The 17178-nt window shown below is 37.7% G+C and overlaps 1 long non-coding RNA gene across 1 annotated transcript; it reads right to left on the bottom strand.

Annotated features, from left to right (window-relative positions):
- Positions 1-1063: 1063 nt before the first annotated feature.
- LOC128851870 (uncharacterized) lies at positions 1064-4311 on the bottom strand. Its single transcript, XR_008449404.1, has 3 exons — positions 4191-4311; positions 3207-3251; positions 1064-1154 (listed from the first exon to the last, which is right to left on the bottom strand). It is a non-coding gene; the product is annotated as an uncharacterized LOC128851870 (long non-coding RNA).
- Positions 4312-17178: the final 12867 nt, after the last annotated feature.

Here is a 17178-nt window from a genome sequence, read left to right as displayed (position 1 = left end):
AACGTCTTGGGTCAAATAATTGCCTATTCAAATTACTTTTACAGCGAAGTGTCACAAATGTATTATAGAACCCACAATTCACAGTTCATTTTCCAAGATAATTACATAACCACAAGGAAAATTGGCCAATTTAACAAAAATTTGATTATGTTTGTGAGCATTATGCTAAATCCGGCTTCTGTTCATTTGAACTTTGGTTTCTGAACTGCCACTGTTAGCACAGATTAATGCCATTGCAAGAGTGGCTCTGACCAAATCTATACCTAAAACTTTTTGAAAGAAGACGATAAATTTTGTTTTACTATTAAGTGGAGAAAATAAAACTGAATTCACCCTTAGCAGAAGATTTTTCAGACTGGCAAGGCAATAACGTTTTCTAGTCTACATTGGAAAGGACTGGGCACTTACCAACCTCTTCACCCTCTTTAGCAGATAGAATTATCTTGCAACTAATATATTTTCTAAAGTATTTGAGCTGAAACACTGCAGGCACTGTGTTGACCTTAAAATTATGATCAGCCTTTGTGTCATTATAAAGTGAGACTATGTGCTAGAGAGTTCTTCATAGTACTGTGGCTCCCTTCGGGGCACTTGATGCAACTTAAATGGAATATGGGTTGTTGGGAGATATTTCAAATGAGGAATGGGTAGACAAATGAACAGTTAGGAAAACAGGTGACATATGTTTCCAAGTCAGGGCAGCATAAAACACTAAGAGATATCAATGAGTATTAGCAGTTAAAATAACCCAATATAACTTCTTTAATAGTACAGTCAGGAAATACTGGGCTGTGGGAATGGAAGAAAAATAAAGTTATTCTAATTTACAATGATACACAGGCTTATTGCCATTAAAGAGTGGGATGAAGAAGGTGAGTACTCAGGAACAGGGTCAGAACCCTGACCTATTAATTAACATTTGACAGAGAATAAAAACAATTAAATAAAAATCATGGGAAAATGATTTTGTTTATTTAAATACAGAGAAGTCAGACAATCTCAGGCTGCCGCTCTGGGGTGGAAGGGCAAATTGCACAGAAATATCAAATACTGTTGTTAATTATACCTGTTTCAGTGGACAGCAGATGACAGCAGCACAAGAAGCTCACAGCTGGATAAGCACTTCAGAAGTAGCTAAATATAAGCAGGTACATCTGGTAAGGAGAACAGCAGAAACAGTACATACCAGTGAATCAAATTGAAATATACAATTGAGTAATGAAGCAGGAGAGGGAGGAAGATTGCTTGCCTATGGGAAAAGATAAATCACTTCAAACATAGGTATTGTACCATCAGCACTGTGATCTCCATACTAGCATAACTGAGGAATCCTGCAGTTAAAGCTATTCATTCATTGCTCAAGATGCGCTGTGTTTTAGCTGTGGTAATTAGCACACACAAGGTCATGTGAGGCTTCAAAAACAAAAGTGCAAAAAAAGATGGCAATGTCAGAGTAATCCAGTTTTACTGTGAGATAAAATTAGCTATGGCAACCTTAGGCAGATTCATAGCACTGATCTTGTAAACAGAAGTGTCTCTCCTTCACTACGTTTTACCTCAGGAAAGCCAAGGTGTATTAGTTACCCTGAGGTTAAAAGGGGTAAGAAAAAGCTACTTCAGCCACAGCGAAGACAAGCAGTCAGTTTAATTTATTGTAAGGAGGCAGAAAGGTTGTAGTAGATAAGAATATAGCACTGGCCTTAGATACTTAGCCAGAGGTAAGAACCTGAAGTGTCACCTTCCCCTCCAGTATTTGTAGTGACATAATCCACATCTGTTATCTTGCTCTAAAAAATTCATCTGTTTTGAGCAACAAAGGAAAAATGTTCTACTTTGGTTTTGGGGTCAAAGGCAAAGTTTGGCAAAGGTTATTGACAGAACCAAACATATTTGGAATTGCTGGGAAAACATTCTATTTTATTTACAAAACTGGTTTGATTTTGCTCCCTGTTTTCTAAGGGTTTTTCTTTTGCTTTCAGTAAACATAATGTAACTGTTCTCTTCTTCTGCTGAAGCTGCTTTACTTCTCCCTTGCACACGAACTGATACATCAATTCCTGCATCCCAGTTCAGATTGCTTCTGAGAATGAAGTTACTTACACAGGATAAAACTTGCACCTTCCTCTTCAGACCCTCTTCCCCAGGAGCTTCTGGAAGTGAATATCCTCAAACAGCAGCAGTCAGCAATTTCAAAACCAGGTCATTTAAGTTAAAGGGCAAAATCCAGGCTTTACAGATTAAAATGCAAGCAAAGCAATGAAATTCATATTAAATATAACAATATCAGAACGAGACTAGACCTTTTTTGTTAGAATTTGCTGACTAGGCAAGAATAAAACCTTACAGGGCAGAAAGGCCTGCTTCTCTTAAAAACAGCACCCAGTCTGCCAAGCATCTCTCCTGAGACTGTATAACCTCATTCTTCTGTCATTTTAGAGGGCTTGTGTTCAGGTAAGAAGACTTTTTTTTAATTATCATCAAAGGGGACATGAAGATTACTCCTATTCTAATAGATGCATATGCAGAGACTGGAATGCCTTTCCAGCTGAGTTGTTCACGGAGTATGGACAGAGACCACAAGATTTTCTTCCTATATATATATATTGCAAACATCTTTGTGTACCAAGGGTATATGGCATTATATTATATCAAAGAGTAATTGTGATTCTCTGCCAGGGGCTGTAGATTTCATAATTAATATTTTCTGACTATGCAGTTCTAAAACTCTCAGGAGGTTACAACCTGAGTGGCTAGTATTCAGCTCAGAGTAAGATTTGTAGGGATGTGAACAAGGTGGCCTGCCTCAGCTGGTAGCCTTGTCTTTCCAGCTGTCTCAGCTGAACCTTATTTAGAACATAATATTAATCTGCTGGTGATAACATATGGGATAAACACATCACAATCAGAAGCTGTCACAGTCTAAGCTAAATCACCAGGGAAAAAAAGAGAGCGCAGGAAGCCAGACTATGAGACTTATGATTATCCCACAGAATGCAGTAGTCAAATCCTGAGAGTTTGCAAATAATTTGAATACCTCCACCGAAGCAATCGCATGTCAAATACTCACAATGAATGTCTGCCACAAAACTGGGCAAGCAAATCATTACTGCAGATCAATCAGTAAAGACTTCTGTTCCATTATTTAGCATAACCAGTTATTTGGAAGCCTTTCTTACAGTTCAGGCACCCTGTCCCTCTTTCCTCACCTGTTATAACCAGTGACTGTTATCCACCCTTGTTATTTTGCTGACCTACAAAAGAGCATGTGACAGGATTTAAAGACAAAGAAACAAAATTTATTTACAGCTATTTAAAATTACATTAGAATTAACAAGTGACCTTTTACTTCATTCTAATTTGTAAGTGCAATTCAATCTACTTGTACTCAGAAGATCATGTAAGGTGTGATTTTTCAACACTGGCTCAATTTTTTCTAGCTTTAGGCATAGTTGGCCTGAGCAGAGACAAAAACCCAGGCAAGCCAGGGAGCTCTCAAAAACTGCAGTTTGGGACAGATAATATTGTTAGTATTTCCACTGAATTCACTGTGATTTGGGGCTTAGTCCTGAGTACTGGCATGCAGCTGCACTGGCTAATGACAGCAGCAATATGTAAGAAGCTTTCAAAATCCCTGTCCAAGCATCCAGTACTGTGGTATAATATCAAGAATTCTCCTTTGTGTTATTGTCACCTAGAAGTGACATAAACTGCTCGAGCATTACGCTGAAGACTATGATAAAAGGGGGAGCCAGTATAGCCACTATTTTATCTCTATCTACTAAAAAAAAATCTGGAGACACACAGCAGCATGAAGTTACCTCCTCTATATTGGGAAATACACCTATCTAAGTGGCCCTGGACCTAAGAAAGTTACAAAATCAGTTAAAATAGAAGCCCGTCAGAGTATCTCAAATGAGAAATAAGATGTACTGGCCCTCGGCATGAATGGCAGTGATGTGCAACTAGGCTAATTTATCAAATTGTAAATCTGGATCAGTAGATCTGGGACAACTAAAGCTCCAATTATTTACCGTATCACATAATGATCGATATGATGAGAATAAGTTTTAATAAAAGCCAGTAAGATACAAAACATAAGGAGCCAAGATATCTAATCCAAACCTTACACTAAACCTATCTTTTATAAATATGACTGTGATCTTTACTAGTATGTTCTTAAAAATAGATACCTGAAAGTGTCGTGTAGGTCCAGGAACAAGCTAGCCTTCTGTTCTACACGAACAGGCACGTTGAGGTCAGCTGCATGTTTGCTCTCACCAAGCAGTGAATCGCTGCTGGATATATCATTTTTGATAGCGGCTGGCCGCGTAATCCTGCAGCACAGAATTGTGAAAAGACACAGAAAACCTCCATACAACAAGAAACATGCTCATGACAAATGCCTGCCTTCATTCCAGATGTCTGCAGCACTCCTAGGACCCATTCTCACATGTTTACATTTCCTTTTTAGGAGACTTTATGCCTAGCTTGAATTTAAACTGTCCACAAATACCATCTGCCCTTGCAGTGAGTACTGTACTTGTTTCCTTTCTGGGCTACTGGCAGTCCACACCGGGACCTGGAAACCAGGCATGTTGCTCTGCAATCCAACAGATGGCTGTCTTGCATTTCTTTCCGCTAACGATCACATTTACTATAGAGAAACAAATGTAACTGTTCTTTGGAATCTATTTCCCATCATGATTCTAAATAATTTTTCAAAAAAAAAGAATAAGAAATTCCCTAAAACATTCCACCTTGTATACGGAGAAAATTTCAACTATGATTTGACTGCTGCGCTGTTTAAATACAAGACTGTTACACTGACCATTTTTTTCTCATTAGGCCTCATTAGACACTGTGCCAGATTTTTCTCTACTTTTGTTTAAAACTTTTCAGTGTCTCTACATTCAGCAAAATTAAAACACTCAATGTGCACAGATAGAATGACCATCTGGCATTACTAGGTAAGAATACTTCATCTACACTACCTAGGAAATAAGAAAAATGATCCAGTAGTCTGCCTGGCCTTCAGAATCTGTAAATCTGCAACTATTTATGCATCCTAAGCAGACTTTGTTAAATACCACAAAAAACAGTGAATAGTTTTGTCATAAGCATTGTTGGCTCTTTCAGTTAGTATTTGCAGCTTATCATTAATAACTGCATATGCTTATCTGCATGACAAATGGTTTTAGCCCCAAAGATATTTATGAATCCTAAATACTTTACAAATAGTCCGTGAATAATTATTCATGGTGAAAAGTAATAATGCAAGTCATTATCAGTTAGGTGGTTTTGGTTATTTTCTCATTTTAACAGACTAAATCACCTTAGTGTAGAAACAGAAGACTTCCTTAAGCAGACCAAAAAAATGCCTGAAAAAGTATCAGGTTTTAAAAGAAATAGTAGCAGGGGATAGTTCATAAAACCCCTTCGTAGTCTACTATTTTTTTTAAGTGGTAAGAGTTAGAAGAAGTTTTGAGCAATTAACACTTTCACAGAAAACCTGATCAGTTCATGAGCGGTTCAATAGTTCATCAAGAATAATTTTGAACACTTCTGGACAATAATGGACTTAAAGATTTTCAATTAATCATCATTGTCAGAGTGAAATACCCCCTATTATTTAGGATTTAAAATAAATCAGACTGCATTCTGGAAAACTCCATTGTTCAACTGACATAATAAACACAACTTGAGACACTTTTTACTTCAGGTGGTGGACAGAAGAGCTAAAGACGAGCTGAAAGGTACTGCTTACAGATATTTGCATGGATATCAGTTTTGATTCAATTTTGAGTGTACTCATATTTCCAGTTGGCATTCCACAGAGACCATGCATATCAGACATATACCAGCAAATATTTCTGTAGTGGTCATTAGAAAACATATCAACATTTGTTCTTCATCACCCTCTCCCACAGAAAACTTTGAGGGAGAATCCTCCTGGCCCCATTCTAAATACTTCAGTCAAAAGCAATAATATTTTGGATTTGAAGTACATTCTTGGAGCTTCTTGGATTTGCAGTTTTCTATACTGGAGTCAAAAAGTAGTATACTTTTTCCTCTGAGGAAATAGATGCAATGTAATATGAAATGTCAACTTTAGAGAGAGAACCCAGAGAGAAAAATAAGGACATAGGACAATATGATAGCATTTTGTCATTAGGATGCTAATAGTTTGGCCAGATTACTTGACCAAAGCTGAAAAACAGTTAGGGGTTGTTTTTTTTTAAACTTATACTTTCCCAGAAAGTAGACTATCTAGATAAAAGTTACTTTTAAAATAAGAATTTCTTATGGAGAAAAAAGCAAACAATCTGTATAGAAAAATATTTTCAAATTCACTATTCTAGGATAAAAACTAGAATCCTCATTAAAATATTTATGGCTCAGCCATTAAAAGAACAGAAACATTATCACGCAACTAACATGTCAAATCAAGGAAAATATTACCTCCTCTGAACAGATGTCGAAAGAAATTTATAGCTCAAAGTTTCTCAAGTAATAATTCTAAACAACAAATATGTTTGGGAAAAAAACACTGCCAATTTCAAAACAGGAAGGAAAAATAAACTTTATAAAACACAATTTCTGCTGTTACTTACTTACCCTAACACACCATTCTTTGGTATGCAGTTTCTGGGCTTACAAAACTGTACTAGCGGATGAAAGAGAATGATAATGATAAAGCAATACATAAAAGTCATATTTTTTCTATCATTAACAGAGAAAACCACCTATTGTTACTTACTCTGGGGAGAGGTCACATGGTATCAATTCCTTGTCTTGCCTTTTCACTCTCTCTGGATAGGGGATCTTTTTAATCTTGTAGGGGCCCAACATGAACATGATTCTAGTGGTTTGTCCCTGTCCATGGCAGGGGGTTGGAATCAGATGATCTTTAAGGTCCCTTCCAAACCTAACTATTCTGTGATTATAGTTAGATGAGGCCACAGAGAGGAATTGCCAAGTGAATATTTTGTAGAATGTCTTTCCCTGGGGTCTTTGACCAGAGTCCAAACTCCCCAAGTTACAAAACACTGTGAGATGATGATGATGAAGAGCACGGAACTCAACAGCTCACCAGGATGGTCAATGACTCAGAAGTCATCTGCTGCTTGCAGTACATTCACATGCAAGGTGAACAAGAACAGGCCGAAGACCAGGGGTTTACCACTGATTGCAGTCATGATATCACTGAGGTCTTTGTCCCAGGCACCCTGATACTTCATCCTACAACAACATTTGGAAACAGGAGAGGGAATAATGAGCTCCTGGGCTGAACCAGCATAACTATGTTTATAATCTTATACTCCCTTGAATGGAACTCTCGTTTGTTCCACAAATGGAAAGACAATCTTGACTTTACCATGATGCCTGTGTAAGCTGCATCATGGTAAAGTGTGCTGCTGGTTTTTCATCTGCTATAATCAATGGTCAAATACTTTGGTGTAGCACTGAAAAGATATCACAGGACAATTTCTACTGGAAAAATATCTAGCCCACATTTGTATGACAGCAGAATATATTAAAAGACAGTATATTTGTGAAGTGAAACAACCCTCAGTAAATTGTTTCTGGTCCAGTAGCTGACACAGCTTGTAGTCTAAAGGAAAGATTCCTAGGTTATATAAGTCCTTTTACACCAGGGACTCACAAAACAAAACTCCAACACAATCTTTGCTGTGAACCAATCTCTTTTCAGACTCTCAGCAACTCTTAAAATCCACAGTCTCATTGCCTTACATACAGCAGGTTTCTTTCTTATATGACTTCTTATTTAGTTAGTTAGTTAGTTAATCAGAAGGCTGTTTTCTAGTGCCAAGATGCTGGGAATTGTCCAGACTTCTGGGTTCTGCTGAAGGTACATGACCTTTTCACAGGCATTCATCTCCATATCTGGCTGACACAGCGATTGACAGTCAGTCGATCATCACATTCAGACTATCACCCACAGATGAATGATCACAGTCAGATCTCCTTAACCTACTCCAAAGTTACCATGGCATCTAGATGAAACTTCAAATCCGTAGCATAAAGTACTTCTGTGACTGGCTATGGAGAGGAGTGACATTCTGCAAGTCTTCCCTGAAAGTGCATTGAAGAAGGTACTGTGGAGAGGAGAACCATGGAACATTACCAGGACAATGAACAATACGAGTGCTTATTCATTCCAGCCCTGATGGATGTTACCAATAGCTCTTTCTACACAGGTTGCATTTCATATTTACATCTGTGTTCATAAAGGAGTTACCAAACCTTTCATTGTTACTTCTATTTACTTCCACATCAGTTTGGCTAAAACTTGAGATTTTCCCTGCGTTCTTCATCCCTTCTTTTACCAAATTCCTTCTTGCTTCAGAATATTTTAACTTTCTATGTTTCTGGGTTGAAGCTAGTAAGACCTACTGATGTGGCAAGTGAACAGACTAGCACTGCATTTCTAGATATGAACAGAACAAGTCATGTTAAGGCAAAGTCTTCAAGAGAGTGCCTTTCACTTCCAGAGCTCTTTAGTTTTTGCAGCCCTGCACAGGAATTAGCTTTCCTATTAGGAAAATCTTCACAGTTTTTGATGCTGAGAATGATAGACAGGCTGAATTCCTTGAAGCCCTCATGAGGATGTAGCAGCTTCAGCAGACCAGTGTCACTGCAGCTGATTAAAAAAGGTACAAGAGAGACAGTTATGATTTGGCTGCACATTAATCTCTATGCTTAGTGCTATTAATATCAGGTTGCTATGAATAGGGTTTTTTTTCTGCCTTACATGTGATTGATGTGCATATCTGCCTTACATGATGATACATGTGCATATGATTGATATTTCAGATTAACTAGCAAAGCACAAGAATCCCATTTCTAGATACAATATGGTCTTGGAAGATTCTCATGGTGTCCACAACCCAGTAGTTCTTCAGCAACACCTAAATGGGTGAAAACTGCATGGGTTATTTCAGAAATCAATTAGCAAAGAGGGTCTGTGTGAAAGAGATGTCTCTTAACTATTGCCACAGGAAAGAAATATTTTATCTGTAGTCTATCTCTCTTTCTGTACAAGTGCAGGAAGATCACACAGATCTACACCCAGTTAGGTTCCCATCATAAAACCCTTATCCTTTTTTAAAGAGGGTAACAATTCTAGATCTCTTATTCCATACTCTTCATTAGAAGAAAGATTTACCCCATAGTAATCACTGGACAACAGCAGTAACAAGTGTAAATACAGTTGGAGAAAACATCCGATTTTTCTAAATGGAGTATGTTCATAAAAATGTCTTTAAGTAAATCATAATTTATAGAATGATGTTAGTATAAAAAAACCCTAACTTTCACAGACTGGGAGAAAAATGGTATGAGAGTAAAGAAATATCACAGATGTGGTGAAAAACATCTACTATTATATTGAGGTCAGTAGCAATAATCATCATAATTTTCTACTTCCTCTACGTTAAATTTGTCTTTTTCTTGACTATCATGTTCTTACTAACCCCCTATTTGACTGGTACATATGAAGAGCATGTGGGCCATCCTCTTCTTGAAGACTTTGTCATAAATACTTAGGAAAAGTGATTATTAAAAACTAACTAGAGGTTCTTTCATTTAGGGCTGTGAAAAATAAGAAATTAACTGTGATTGTAGGAGATATATGCTTCATTGCTATGACAGATTCACTATAAATGTTAATTATTCCCAGTCTTCTAACAAAGCATGCATGCATGCAGCTCTGATGGGAGCCTGCTCTCCTACCATTCAGTTCACTTCCACATACACTGATTAAATTCTAAAAATATTATCTTACGTAAGCCATGTCCCCTCGTGGATTTTGCTCCTGCAAATGTAGCATCTCCTCATTTGCAGGCCTGCTGTGATGTTTATCAAGCTTAACTTGATAAAACAATCTTCAGATTAGTTTCAGACTGGAGACTAGGATAGTTTATTGACATTGTTGTTATTAAGATGGACAATGAAAGGACGGATGGTAGTACTGTGTTATTAAATTGATTTGATCTTCTTTACTTATGACTTTGGATTTTGTTGATGAGGTCAGGATATGTTCAAAAGACAAAACTGTAGAAATAAAGAATGGCAACCATCTTAAAGAAATATTATGAATATCTGAATCCATCCAGCCACTGACTGGAAAAGGTTATGAATAAATATTCTCAGTTTCCTGACTGAGTCAGGAGGCTGACAAGAAAACACAGGTCCTTGAATCTGTGATGTGCCAATTCCTGTTCGGCCTGAGAATGGTGAGAGTCAAAATTATCCCCATAGAGGAACTGTTCATATTAAATGAACTTGCCGGGGTAAAAAATGTTTCTAGGAGGCAGAAATGCCATGCTCTTTATCACAACTGGCACACTATAATGCCTTTTGAGAGACATCTGATTAAAATTAAATCTATTCCCATCTAGAAGCTGAGACATACTGCTAGAGAAGCCTATTCTCTAGAGCTATATAAAATTAGCAATTTCTTGGTTTCTAATGGTTGAGCGTGCACTCTATTTCTTCCAAAGTCAATGATAAAGTACGTATTGACTGCAATGGAGCAGAGCTAACTGGACTAAAGCATTGCACTTCAGCAAATACCACTCATATCTAATAAAACACATAAGGCAGTTTTACAGCTCAGATCTGGACTAGGATATAGAAGGTCTAGATTCATCTCCTAGCTCTACCTAAAAGTTCCTGTGTTACTGAAAAAAAAGTTGTGCTGTCGCTCTGTATCAGAATTACCAGATCAAAACAAAAGCAAAGCAGTCTTCCATCGCTTAACTTCTTGTCTTGGTCTAATTGGGATAAAGAAAATTGGTCCCCATCTCCTACCTTCCTAAACACCATACCTGAAGGAACATAGCGCAATTGCAAAATGCTATTGTATGCCCTGAGCCCCATGGGCACAACCTAAAACTAGTAAGACCAATATTAAGTAAAAGGCTGTGAAAGCTCTCTGGGAGCCACCTTATTCTGTACATTTGCACAGAAACTCCCAATTTAAACACCTACAAAGCAGAAGCAGCTGAGCGGCAACAGCAGAAACCTTTGAACACACTAATGTATCTTTCTAAGACACCAACTCTGCTATCTCCCCTCTGTGCCGCAGAACTGACATATCTTTTGTTAAAGACAGAACATCATTCATCTCTCTCTCTCTTTCTCCAAATGCATTACAAGTCAATTCTGTGGTTAATGCAAGCTGACAAAAGGAGGTTTATATACCGTGCAACATTATCCACTGCCACTCCAGTTGAAGAGAAGATACTTCAAGGGCAGCCTGCTCCTATGTGACACAACTACTGCTTTGCCAAACAGAACAGATGACTTGCAGAGTTAACTCTGTTTCCTGCTTTAAGACCCTCAGCTAGAGCTTAACTTTTACCTTGTGGCACATTTGGAAATTAACCTGTGTCTTAGTCTGCAGCAGTCCAGCTAATTTAAACACAAACACACTCTGTGGAGAGCAGAGAGCCTGAAGGAGATGGGAGGGGAAAGCTGGTGGGCTTTGAAGGAAGCGGACTGTTAATACCTGCAAAAAGTGAACAAGAAATAGATAAAACTAAATCTAATAAAACTAAATAGAGATCTATTAAAAAAGAAATTATTGGCATCTGCAAATAAAATTAAAAGATAAACAGTCTAACAGTAGGGTCACTGTTGAGCATTAATATTTTTTTTCTTATATTTGATGAAAGCATCTATTAATTAAAAATATTTATGCAAGGCAGAGGCTTGACAGGCATACTTCATGTAGGCATTCTTAAGGGAGCTGCATCTTTTAATCAGCTATTTTAGAAGAAAATAGCTCTATACAATGAAGGCAAGATTGTACTTCAGTAAATTTTAAGGCCTTTACTTCCTAAAAAGTACCTGTGGCTAGAATTGGATAGAGTAGGCTGCTTTCTACAGATGATATAATACACTTTCCTGCTCATTGTTTAGTTAGCTTTTACTGAAAACAAACTTTTATCTTTTCCTCACCTCCCTTTTACATCTCTTTTGTTGTTAACCTTTTATTGAATTGTTGAACATCCAAGTACAAAGGCAAATGATCTGATAAGCCTGATGTATTGTACAAATGAGGAGGACAAAGCTAAACACACATTCAATAGTTGGTAGGAGAATATTATTGGACTTTGAGGCAGGGACAAACCAACACTGTGTGCCATTAATGAGACTATTGAAAGTCATTTTGATGAAGTTATGATTCTATTGTTATCTGGTAGGGATGTCATCTGAGAAGAGAATGCTTAGCATTTGAAAAGAGAATCGTTAGTCAGAATGCAGCTCTCTGGGGCACTAACTCTTTCAGGATTTTCCTCTTTGGCATTTTTAAATTCTTTTTCTGCCCTCATCTTTTCAACACAAACAGTGCTATGAAAACAGAGAGGATTAGAAGTTGTCCCTGACGTATTTCGTTGTAAGGTGGTCGTTTTTGTCTTTCTGCATTTTATTAGCTTGTATTCTGTATGAGGCACCTGTTGGCTGTTGAGAATAAATCAACATGAAGGTCACAAATGGGTTTGTGTTGTATGCTTGTATTTTTAAGCCTGTTGGGAACTCACTGCTTTGTGATAAAGGAATAAATGCTGGAAAGAAGGCCAATTGTGGCTGTCTAATTCGATTTCATTATAAACTGTACATGAACTGTGTAGGCTCCTTGAACAAAAGTTAAAGTTCTGTTGCTAATATTGTCATAATTAACTCAGGCTGGCAAAGGCAGCAGTGCCAGTTCACGGTATCAGTTGAGTAAGCTACAGTTAAACTTATCTACTATAGCTATTGCTATATTGCATGGAGAGAAATGAGCACTGTGAAAGGGCATTTAGAGAAATGAACAGGGAAGGTGATGTATGGATGTAGCTTTCTGAAAGCTCTGATGAAAAGGCCTGGCTGTGCAGTTCATCATGCTTGGTAAGTCAAGGATGGGTGGCATAAAAGCAACAGTGATGAATGTGTTAAATTGCTAAAAAGTGGAACAGGATGACAGCCTAGGAGAAGTGGCTTTGAGTTCACGATTTCTTTTGATTATTCTATTGCTACGATACAACACTGTTGCTGGCCATGTGGGAACAACATAATAAATTCTGTGAGCCCCTTCCCTTTTTTATCCAGCTGCAATGCAGCCAAAGGAGATGACAAAGCTAAAGTGAACTCTGGAGTCAGGAACGTTTTTAAGAAAAGGGAATAAAACAAAATACATTTTAACACATGACTTAATATAGAATATGGCTCATGAGAACGTCTAGTTCCACATGCCACGGAAAAACTACAGCCTGTGCTTTAATCTAATGAGATCTGTTTTTCAGCAATATTGCTCATTTCTTCGACACTGCAGCATGTACGTAACACTGCTGCACTTGCGTGGGAAATGGAACACAAACTCAATAAGCTCTTTGGATGGGGAGGGAGAGGGATGTAAACCTCCAAAATCTGAAAGCCTCTCTCACCTGGCAGCAGGCCCTGCAGGCAGTCACTGCCTGTCCTTCAGAAGCTGTGTAACTCTTACGAAAGAAGAATGCAGCACTGATGAGGCCAGAAAGAGGGAGCAAGGGGTACTGCACTCTAGTCTCTGTCCTGAATCTCGTGCATTTTCATTGAATATAGCTAACTATTTAGGACTCTCCAGACCTTCTGAATTGCCCAGACACAAGTATTTCTTTCTCTTTCAGTTATATGACCTCTAGAATCTTGAATTATTATTATTTTTTTTAAAGATACATACCATGGATATGTTCACATTTCAGGTCTGTGGCCAGCTGTATTTCTTTTTTTTTTCATTAGCAAAAATACATTTACAGTTAGAAAGTATTGTTTTCATCAGATTGGGTGTTTGATTAAATACCTTTCCCTCAAACTCTTTTATTCACCCATCCCTGCAACTTGGAACTGCAGACAATAACAAAGTTGAAGCACAGCCAGAACATCCTTTCTTGTGCGAAGTGAACTCACTAAGAGTTGTGGGTGAAATCCATTCCATACTGACACAGCAAAGCTTCCACCAGCACCAGTGTAAGTAAGACTTTTCCCAGTAATTTCAATGTGTGAAAAGGCAGATGTTACAATTCAGTGTACCTTAATTTTAATTAACTTTAAGGAACACTGAAATTACAAGTAATTACAAATGCCAGGCAACCCCCCTCAGTTTCTTACAGATAAGGACTGCTTCAAATGTTGGTCTATCAAGTTCTTTTCTCAATAAAATGAGCAACCTTCCCATTCCAAATTTACAGATGCTGTATGTGCTGGTAAGGTAGGAATAAGCATGTTGCTGTTTCAAGAGATTCTTCCAATAATAATCAAGTAAGAACTTCTAAACTTCAGAATTTGCCCATCATTAACATAGTATGAATTGGCCTGTTCCCCAGACACTTCATTCAACAGTAAATTCTCATGATACTGACATACTGAGCAGCAAAACAAAATAGACAATAGACACCCCCCCCACACACTATCAATCTGTCTCTAAGTGTCAGTGGACTAGCATCATTAATTTTTTCCAGTTACATTGACGGGCACTATGCTGCAAGTAACATGCAGTGCCAGCTGCCCAACTCGGGTAATTTGTCATCCTTCTGACAAAGTTAATGGATCTATGCAAGTTCTGTGCAAGATCTATGCAAGAATCTGACCCAACATTGAGACATGACTTTGCTTTGATGAACTTGCAACATAAAGATGATGGTGACATAACAAGGCAAAAGCCTTGATGTGAAGGCAGAAACAGAGACAACTGTAGTCTGTCAGCACAGGTGAAAGTAGAGGAGCTGAAGAACAGAATAATAGTGATAAGTACCAGAATTTGATTGCATTAGCCAGAGAAAATGGAAGCTTTTTTTGCTGGCCATTTTACAATTCTCTTACTTGACTTGTTTACTGATGGAAATGTTTGCCAAGGAACTTTGGAAAAATAGTGACATATGAACAATCTGTTGCGGCATATTGTAGTGGTGTTGTTTGTGCTGCTATAGTTACTAAGCTTTTAGCATTTTTGTAATTTGTCTCGAAAAAGCTGGAACTTGGCATAAAGTTTTTGGGTGCCTCTATCTTCAAGTCAGATGGTTTTCTTTTTTTTTTTTTTTTACATTTCTGTAGATGATTTTTTCTCTGTGAAGAAAAGCCTGAAGATATGCTGTGTCAAGGAAAAAAAAAAGTGTGCCCAGTTGAAGGAAGAAGCAGAAGGTGGGAAAAACCCCAAATGTATTGCAAGATGAGGAGAAACAGGTGCAAACTTCTTTTCAAGGTGAGAAGAGTGTTTACAGGATACTCACAGGTCTTACATAACTGCAAAAATTCATCACGCTATGCAAAGAATACCTTGAGATTTTTATTTTCTTTTGGTTGTGGATCTGACCATGAGGATTTTCTTCAATGTTAGTTTTTCATACAGAACATTAAGGTTGACTCAAATCCCTAGGTTCCAGTGTTTTCATTAAATGGACTGAAATGATAAAGATCAAAATCAGCAAACTGAGGGAAGTATAAGTTTTGTGTATTTTAACTGTGGACACAAAATGAGTACAAGAAAATGCAAGGGTGAAGATCTGCACAAGCAAGTTAAGAGAGAATGAACTATGCCATCAGCAACACCACCAAAAATACCAAACAAAAGAAAATACAAGTCTCCTATTTCTGTCTGAGCAGGATGCCTTAGCTCTGGTGGTCTAACACTGACTAGTAAGATACACTTCCATTGCATGATAAGCCTATATCAGAACCTCTGGTTCAAGTACTCGAACTGCCGCGTGGCTCTACTCTGGTGGGACAGAGACTTCCCTACCAGAAACATGGACTGTGCAAGCACAGCAGACATCTGTTGGAAAGAAGTCCAGAGAGGAACTGAGGAACCATAGAGAGAGAAGAAGGGAACAAATACCGAATGAGATTAGTGGTGAGTAATCCAACAATAAAGAGAAGAAAATGCTATATGAAAATTGGCTGTGGGAGAAGATAGGAAGTAATAAATGTGCCCAATGTACTCGTAGATGTTATTCCATTTGGGAATCATTCTCTGCTTATGACTAGTTCCCATTACTGCTAAATGTGTATGAAATATTAAGTTTCTGTCAGAAGAATAAGATGCCATCCTCCTTCCTGAACCACAGCCCTTGCAGAACATCCTACACTCCTGCCAGGCATCGTCCTAAACACATGGAAAATCTTATTCAACACACGTAAGATTAATAAGGCATTTAGCTAGTGTTATGGAAGTCTTTACTGCTCAAATATCATGTCTTATCACAATTCTGCACAATTTTCTTGACACCCTGAACTTTTGATAGGTCTTTCTGAGGGAGAGGGAGGCTGAAAGAGGAGTATTACAGCGCTGTTCATGAACCTGTTAACAATAATGCTTGTTCTGTGCAGCTTGGGGAAGAAAATATATAGATAATTCTGTTTGCTTTTGACATTTTGCCTTTCATGGTAGTTTAAAAGGGATGCATAGCAAAGTTCATTACAGCAGCTAAAAAATTAGTAAAAAATAACTGAAAAAGGATACGGTATATGCTTAATCAATAGAATTGATTAACTCAAGGTAATGTAGCTAGAAGTGTGGTGTTTTTAAGTGGGATACGACATGTATACGTATAATGAGAAACACCTATCAAAATTTGTATAGAGTAAGTAATATCCTTTGTTATGTTAGCTGAAATATAAATATATGCACGTGTCTCTAGATAGATTATAGTGAGATACTGATACATGTATTAGAAACAATTATGAATCAAAAGAACAATGGCTACCCCATACCTCACTAAAGACTATTGACAATTCCCCCTTTGGGAAATTTATACCACAATATATCTCCTGCTTTTCAGGAGCTCACAACAGCTACTGTTGTATCCTGGATACCTACTCATGGACCTCTAGCACTATCCTGCGAAATGACATCTATGTTCTGATGTTCACCCTATCAGTCCCTGTCCTGCTGTCTCATACCATGAAACACAAATTGCCCATAAAAATGATAATTCCTTTATTATTTTTAAAGGTCAAATCAAATTACGTGGAAAATACGCAGTGGTGTGACACATAATTAACATAATTGCCGCAAAACCACTGCACTAAAGCTGCGTGAAAAAAAATAAATCACGCTTCACTCTGAGGAATAACCTATCAGTCAGATTTGCAGTGAGAGTGAAGTGGGGCTGCACCACCAGCCTACGAGAAACA

This window comes from Cuculus canorus, chromosome 3, assembly GCF_017976375.1.
Source record: "Cuculus canorus isolate bCucCan1 chromosome 3, bCucCan1.pri, whole genome shotgun sequence".
Classification (NCBI taxonomy): Eukaryota; Metazoa; Chordata; class Aves; order Cuculiformes; family Cuculidae; genus Cuculus; species Cuculus canorus.
This window is presented reverse-complemented; position numbering and strand designations above follow the sequence as displayed.